This window comes from Trachemys scripta, chromosome 6 (assembly GCF_013100865.1).
Source record: "Trachemys scripta elegans isolate TJP31775 chromosome 6, CAS_Tse_1.0, whole genome shotgun sequence".
NCBI classification, from domain to species: domain Eukaryota; kingdom Metazoa; phylum Chordata; order Testudines; family Emydidae; genus Trachemys; species Trachemys scripta.
The window spans coordinates 111,994,305-112,002,986 of NC_048303.1; positions in this window are offsets into that span (position 1 = coordinate 111,994,305).

The following is an 8,682-nucleotide window of genomic DNA, read 5'->3' on the forward strand; positions in this document are numbered from 1 at the left end:
CAGTACCAAATACAGAGGTAAAAAAATCTCTCTACTCCTACTTGATATTAGTATGTTTATGCATCCAAGGATAGCATTAGCCCTTTTGACCACAGCATCACACTGGGAGCGGATGTTCAGCTGATTATCCACCATGACCCCCAAATCTTTTTCAGAGTCGTTGCCTCCCAGGATAGAGGCCCTCATCCTGTAAGCATGGCCTACATTGTTTGTTCCTAAATGTATACATTTACATGTAGCCATATAAAAACACATTAAGTTTGCTTGCACCCAGTTTACCAAGTAATCCATATTGCTCCATATTAGTGAGTAGTCTTCTTCATTATTTACCCTCCCCTAATTTTTGTGTCAACTGCAAACTTTATCATGAGGATTTTATGTTCGCTTCCAGGTCATTAATAAAATATTAAATGGTAGAAGGGCAAGAACCAATCCCTGCCAGACAGCACTAGAAAGACACCTTTTCAATGACAATTCTCCATTTACAATTAACTTGTTAGCCAGCTTTTAATCTATTTAATTAATGCCATCTTAATGTTAGATCTTTCAAGATTTTTAATCAAGATGTCACACAATACCCAGTCAACTGCCTTGCAAAAATCTACGTATATTATATCATCACTATTATCTTTATCAACTAAACTTATATAGGTTGTACAGGATAACGCTATTTTATATTAGTTATGAAAATGGTTAATTTTACATTATTTTCTTGGTATATTCAGGATGTACTGTAACATGCACTATTTACACATTATTGCTGTTTAACAAATAATGAATTAGTAACAACAATATTTTATCTTGAAAAAAAGCTTTGATTAAACACTCTTTCTCTGTGACCAAGACCTCCCATGTTAGGTGCACTCTTCCAATGTTTCCTTGTATCTCTCTTTCTCTGTGACCAAGACCTACCATGTTAGGTGCACTCTTCCAATGTTAAGTGTGAAACTAGCAAATGATAAGAATGACACTGTTTTGAATAGGAGGCAGAAACATCTTGCGGGCCAGAGGTTGTGGAAATCTCTCCCTCAAGATTTAAGTTTCACTACAAACCTTACTACCTACAAAACAAAATACAAGACTCATCTCTTCCCTGTAAAGATGATAATATGTTATTTACAATGAATGAAAACTCATGTGTAGGTGCAGGAAAAGAGAACCTGTGTATAGACTACCTAGTGAAATAATAAAATTCCATTAGGTGGATACCATCTCTTCCTCTGCAATCCTTCTTCCTGGAACAACATCCCATGGGCGAAGAATCCAAAGCCCTCTCTCCGACACCATCTGTGCAACCATGCATTTACCTCCACAATTCGATGGTCCCTACCTGGGCCTTTTCCTTCAGCAGGGAGGATGGACGAGAACATAACTTGCACCTCAAACTCCTTTATCCTTCTTCTCAAGCCACGTAGTCTGCAATGACCCGCTCACGGTCATTCTTGGCAGTATCATTGGTGCCCACATGGAGAAATAGGAAGGGGTAGCGGTTCGAGGGCTTGATCAGTCTCGGCAGACACTCCATCACATTCTGAATTCTAGCTCCAGGCAAGAAGCACACTTTGAGTTTCCTGGTCTGGACGGCAGATGGATGACTCCGTCCCCCTTGGGAGGGAGTCCCCAACCGCCACCACCCATCTCCTCTTTGGAGTGGTGGTGATGGAACCCCCATCCCTAGGACAATGCATCCCATGCCTTCTAGTCGATGGGGTCTCCTTCTGATCCCTTCCCTCAGATGATTCTTCCAAACCATTCTCCACCGTAGTACCTGTGCAGAAAGCCTGAAAACAGTTTCTTACCTCTATCTGCATGGGGTACATGGGTTCTCCTCTTTCTTCTTCTGAAGGTCACATGCTGCCAATTTTCTTCCCTGTTCTGCACTGCCCTCTCAGATTCCTCAGCATGCTGTCCCTGCAGTACCAAACACTGACTTCTATACAGAAAAATCTTCATTTTCTCTGATGCAATGTAGGGTTGATATTTGGGTCTCTAGTCCTTTAACTTTCTCTTTCAATATGGAGACCAGATTGCACTTCGTACAGACGAAGTCATGTCTATCCTCTGGGAGAAAGACAAACATGGCACATCCTGGGCAGGTCACAACAGCTAATTGCTCACTAACCATATTGTCTTCCTTCTAAGAGCCAGTTCAGATGTTGTACTTACTGCTCACAGAAGCCTGAATGGCAAAAACGCTGTGGGAACTCCCGCCAGGCAACTCCCAGACAGACTCTGTTTGCTTCTCCTCTGTTTGCAGCTCGTTCGCAGAGAGTTCCTTTTTTAAAAGCATGCTTTCTGTTATCCCATTTGCAGGTCTGGATGTGAAATGACAAGGCTATTATTGGTAGCACTGCTTTTTATCTTCTGAAGGACATTTGAACTAAAGCCGTGCAAAACTTTTGTAACAAATTCTGAAACCAGGCCTAGCCTTGCTGGGCTTCAGGTCTTGTTACAAATGAGTTGAACAAAACTAAGACTCATTGAGGCCTTGCTTTTTGGGGGGGGGGGGGGGGGGGGGTGTGAAAGGGGGGGCAAGGTCTCTGGCAAGCGCTACACATCAGTTTATGTAATGTTATGATCTATTTCCTTCCATCATAAAAATGGAGCAGAGTTAACAGGAAATGAAAGTATATTAAAAAGTTGTCAATCTGAGGGTATGTCTAAACTTAAATTGCTACAGTGGCACAGCTGCACTTGCACCACTGCAGCCCTTCATTGTTGACACTGCCTATGCCAATGGAAGTGGTTCTCCCATTGGCATAGGTAATCCACCTTCCTGAGAGTGATAGCTAGGTTGATGGAAGACTTCTCCTGTAGATCTAGCACTGTCTACACTGGGGCTCAGGTCAGCCTAGCTACATCTCTCAGGGGTGTGGATTTTTCACACCCCAAGAGACACAGCTATGCTGATATAAGTTCCTAGTCTTAAATTTTCAGCTCCGTAAAGAAAATAGGTTTTCCTTCCAAGTATAGTCTTGAAGAATTTTCTTAGTAGGCATTAGGCATTCTAGGTTACACCGGTTTAGTCCTCAGAAGACTAGAATAAGAAAAAGGCTCTCATTAAATATACCACATTGCTTCAGGTCTCATTCAGATTTTTTTAAAGAATCTAATATGCAATAGAGTATTTAAGAATATTCATCTGAATAAGGACGATGGATTTCACATTCACTATCCTTTTTATTTTCTGTGAACATCTGTACAAAATGACATTTTTTTTGTAAGACATGACATTTTGTTTGTAAGAGCATTTAAGGAAGGCAAAAGTCTTCGGACTTCTCATGCAAAGGTGTTTGTGGCCTGGTCTACAGCTAAAACTCAGGTAGACGTAGCTACGGCACTCAATGCCCCTGAGCAATGTAGCAATGCCAACCACCAGTGTAGACACAGCTAGGTTGATGGAAGTATGCTTCCTTTGATCTAGCTTACCATTGGTGGGGTTTGTACAGTGACAGAACAACACCTTCTGTTGCTGTTGTCTGGGTCTACACTACTGAGTTATAGCACCATAGGTATGGCACTGTAGGTATCACATTGAAGCGCCTGCAATGTGGACATGCCTGTGTAAAGGATCATGCTCAGTATCCACGCAGCCATCATGAAATCTTTTTGACTTCCCTATTGCTGTTGATACAAATTTGAGTTTTCCAATGCGGCGGTGGAAACAATGCCATATGACTTCTTGTGACCACACATGAATAAAAAAAACAAACCAAGCTAGCAGTTTTCTAAACAACATATAAGCTAAAATTCGTTTGCATAAAGGATTCAGTTAATACTTATGACTAAAGAGTATCAGTCACCAAAAGCAGGAGTATCAGCAGAATATTCATGAATAGAAGAAAGGCCTAAATTCATAACCAGAAATGTTGCTGACAGCCAACAGGTGATGTAAGTAATAGTATCTACACAGACACCGTGCTGCCCTAACTACATCGATCTAAGTGCTATGCCTCTCACAGAGGTGAAATTCTTAGGCTGGCGTAGTGGGCGACTTACATTGATGGGAGCAACATTGTAGTGAAGACACTTACATACTTAGGTACATTGAACTCACAACCCTGGGTTTAACAGGCCAATGCTCAAACCACTGAGCTATCCCTCCCCCATATGTAATGATGCTCTTACCCCAGGGCTGGCACAAGAGACATAACAGGCAGTCAGGAGAAAAGGTGAGAGGGAATAACAAAAAGCAGCAGGAGCTGCAGGGAGAGAGAGGAGGAGGAGCCTCTTATGTACCTCTCTAGCACCCCTAGGAGCCTGGACTGATTTACACCAGCTTCTCAGGGAGCATCCTGTTTCCTGCTTGAGGAGAACAGGCAGCCAACGGAAGTAGTAGGAGCCAGTTAGGCCCTTAAGATGCTGATATCTTCCCTCACTCAGGCCCTGCTACCAGCCTGCTTATTTGTCCCCTTCAATTGAGTGTTGAGAGCCACTATAGCTGGCAGAACAGCATTTATGAGTGAACGAAGAAAACACCCCTCTGGGACAGCATTCAGAAAAAGAAAGAAAGCAAAGGAAGCTTTTCTATCGAAGCAGGAAGGAGCTCTCCTCAGATACATAGACACAAATGTTCACGGTGAACCTTCTGGCCTCAGTGAGGAGATGCCTGATCTTCCAATTAGTCAGAGTGCAGGTGACCTGGCAGCTACTGCAGCATCCATATCCCCATCTCAAATGGATGTAACCATGCACATTCCTGAAGAAAAGTGTAGATCAGAGAAGAGTGGGGTGGAGGCGCAATAAACAGCTGCTGCTGAGTTTAGTTCCTTAAGTCTAGATGATCCAGGACTCTGGACCCACTTGAGCAGTAGCCTGAGGGACTTCCTTGTACTGCATGGGCCACAGCAAGTGAAAGTCTTCATGTTTCCCAAAGACAATGAAAATAGAAGTTTCCATCCAACACATTATTGGCGTGAAATCCCCAATCATGACAAAGTGGAGAGGCCATGGCTTATGTACTCAAAAACCCAGAATGCTGCATACTGTTTTTGTTGCAAACCCTCCCAGTCTAATGTTCCAGCCACATTGGGTTCTACAGGAACAAAGGACTGGAAAAATCTGGCTAGAAATCTGGCATACCATGAGAAGGCAGCAAATCACCAGAGAGCATTCCATAGGTGGAAAGAGCTTGAGATGAGACTAAGGTTAAAGGCCACCATAGATGATCAGCATCAAGAGTAAGATTGCATCAGAGTCTCTTTACTGGTAAAATGTTCTGAAAAGGCTCATTGCCACTGCAATAAAACCTAGCACTGTGTGGCACTTCAGATCAGCTGTATATGCCAAACAATGGAAACTTCCTTAAAACTTTGGAGCTGATGGCCGAGTTTGATGCTGTACTCCAGGAGCATCTAAGAAGAGTCAGCACCCAAGAAATGTACACACACCACTACCTTGGAGAAACATTTCAAAATGAGATCATACAACAACAAAAGTCACTGGCAACAAAAGTCAAACAGAAGATTGTGGCATTACTCTGTTATTCTGGACTGCACACCTGACATCAGCCATATGGAACAAATGACTTTAATGGTGCGTTTTGTAACAACAGTGAAAATGTCCCTGCAATGGTGACAGTCAGAGAGCATTTTCTAGAATTTATTGATATTGATGATACTATACGAGCTGGTATGACAAATGTGCTTCTTAAAGAGCTGGAAGATACGGGAATTGAGATAGCTGACATGAGAGGTTGGGGCTACAATAATGGTGCCAACATGAGAGGAAAGACCACAGGAGTGCAGACATGGATCCAAGAGTTAAACCCTCGAGCTTTTTTTGTCCCATGCAGTTCTCATTCATTGAACTTGGTGGTCAGTGATGCAGTATCAGCTTCTAGTGAGCCTGCTGAATTTTTTAATGTAATTCAAAGCATCTATGTATTTTTCTCTGCATCAACTCATTGATGGCAAATTTTGAAGCAACATCTGTGAAAATCAACTCTGACACTGAAACCACTGGGTGCCACCTGATGGGAAAGTCAAGTGGAAGCAATAAAGCCTATCAAGCACCAAATTGGGAAGATAGATGATGCCATAGTTGCCATTATGGAGGATAATGCTATGACAGGAACTGTTCGTGGGAGAACAGTGGAGGAGGAAAATGGAATCACCAGAAACATACAACACAACTTCAAATTTCTGTGTGGCTTAGTGTTGTGGCATGACATACTGTTTGAAATAAATGTTGTAAGCAAGAGACTCCAAGGTGTTGACTTGGATATATCTGGAGCAATGGAACAACTGGACAAAGCAAAGTCATACTACAGTCTTACCAGTCAGAAGAGGGATTTCAAAATGTTCTGAAGAATGCACAGGAGTTGGCAGAGGAACTTCACACTGAAGTTATTTTCCCACCTATTCAAGAATACAAGAGTCACCAAAGATGATGACATTTTGATTATGAGGCACGGGATAATCCCATAAGAGATCCTAAGCAACAATTTAAAGTTAAATTCTTTAACCAGGTGCTAGATTGTGCAATACAGTCAGTTGAAGAATGTTTCATGCAGCTCAAGGAACACAACAGTATATTTGGGATGTTGTATGATATTCCCAAACTCCTCACTATACCTGAAGAAGACCTACACCAGCAATGCAGGGCACTAGAGACAGTGTTGACACATGATGACATGCACGATATTGATGTGAGTGATTTAGGTGATAAACTGAAAGCCCTTTTAAGATACATTTCAGCAGGATCAACTCCAAAGGTTGTTTTGGAATATATGTGCACAAATAAGATGACTACCCTCTTTCCAAATGCCTTTGTTGCTCTGTGCATACTTCTAACACTTCCTGTAACAGTTGCCAGTGGAGAACGCAACTTTTCCAAGCTGAAGTTAATAAAAACACATCTACGCTTCACAATGACACAGGAGAGGCTGGTCGGCCTTGCAACCATCTCAATAGAGCATGAGTTGGCTCAAACTGTGGACCTTCAGGAAGCAGTTCAAATTTTTGCAACCAAGAAGGCACCACTTTGATTATTCAAACAGATAAAATGTCAGTGTTTACTATGCAGACAAGAAACGTTGCATTTGCTGTTCAGGAGTTTGAAAGTTAAGTGTTACTTAACATTTTGAACAAGGTGTTTTAAGTTGTCAGTTCTCCTTTATTGGGGTAGGTAGCAGAGCAGTACCATGAGAGGAGAAGAACAGGAATAAGGCAGAATTGAGACCTTCCAAAGTTTTGGCCCAAGCGAGGGGGCATGGGGGCGTCATTTGAGCTCCCTGCCTCAAGTGCCAACATTTTGTGGGCCGGCCCTGCCTTTCCCTCTCCCAATATGCTTTGCAAAGTTCATTTTGATTTTCGCTCCCTACATTTTAAATATTTTGAGTTTAAAATTTTGTATTTTTATTTATTTTTACTGTTTGATCCCTCCGATTGCTAAGACAAACAGCGCTGTCTGATCAGGCAGTCTTTCCTGATCTGAACTTGTGTGTGAATGTGACACAAATGAAGTGTGAATGAGATCTGCCTGGTTCTCTTATTTTTTTCCTTTCTAAATCCCTGCTACATCCTATCCACCCACTTAACCCATAGAGCAGAAAGAAAACAAGTCTCTCTCTTGTTCTCATTCGTTGTTCGTTCTTGTTTCATTTACACCCCTTTTGTCGCCTTTCTTTAGCATGACTGGAGTACTGAGGAGAGGTAGCAGACTCAATTAGGGGCTTCAGTGGAGAAGCAACAGTTCCCAGGCAACCAAGGACATGTGATTCCAGTTACGGATAAAATCCTGGCAGGTAACAAAACTGTCTAAGGGAGGTTATAAGGACACAGCCTGGGTAGGATTTTGAGAGCAGAAGGACGGTCCTATGTTTATGGCATGAGCTTGAGATTTGGGAAAGCCAGGTTCAATTCCCTGCTCTGCCACAGACTTCTTGTGTGACCTGGGGCAAATCACTGAGCTACGTCTAGACAGCAGCTTGGAACGTGTTTCCCAGCATGGGGAGATGGACACTATATCTGCTTAAGCTAGAACACTAAAAATAGTAGCATAGTCAGGGCGAGCACGGATGACAGCTTGGGCCAGCTGTCTGACTACATATCCAGGGATCCAGGCTGGTTTGTACACAGGCAGCTAGCCCGAGCTGATGCCCATGCTGTCCCTGGTGACACTGCTATTTCTAGCATGCTAGCTTGGACAGAGCTGGTACCTGTGCTGGAAAGCACATTCCCAGCTGCAGTGCAGACATACCCTGAGTTTCTCTTTGCCTCAACTCTCTGTCTGTAAAAATAAATTTAAAAAAGAGATGATCATTCTTCCCTGTGTCATAGGGGTGTAGTTTGGATAAACGCATTACAGATTGTGAGGCGCTCACATCCTATGACAAACCGACAGAACCACCTCTGTAGCCAGTGCAAAACCTTTGGGAAACTAGCATAGATCTGCTTGAGGACTATACAGTGGTTTTCATAGATTTTAAAACCATTATGTTGTGATCGTCTAGTCTGACCTCCTGCATTGGATGTTTTTTGTAAAAAATACATTATAGTACCAACAGGAATTAATTCAGGTAAATCCTATGTCTTGTGTTATGCAGAATGTCCGACTAAAGGATTGTCCTCCCTGGTCTCTTCTGGCTTTATAACCTATAACACAAGCCACAGAACCTCACCCAGTAATTTCTGCTTCAAACTCATAACTTCTGTTTGAGCTACAGCAGATCTTTTAGAA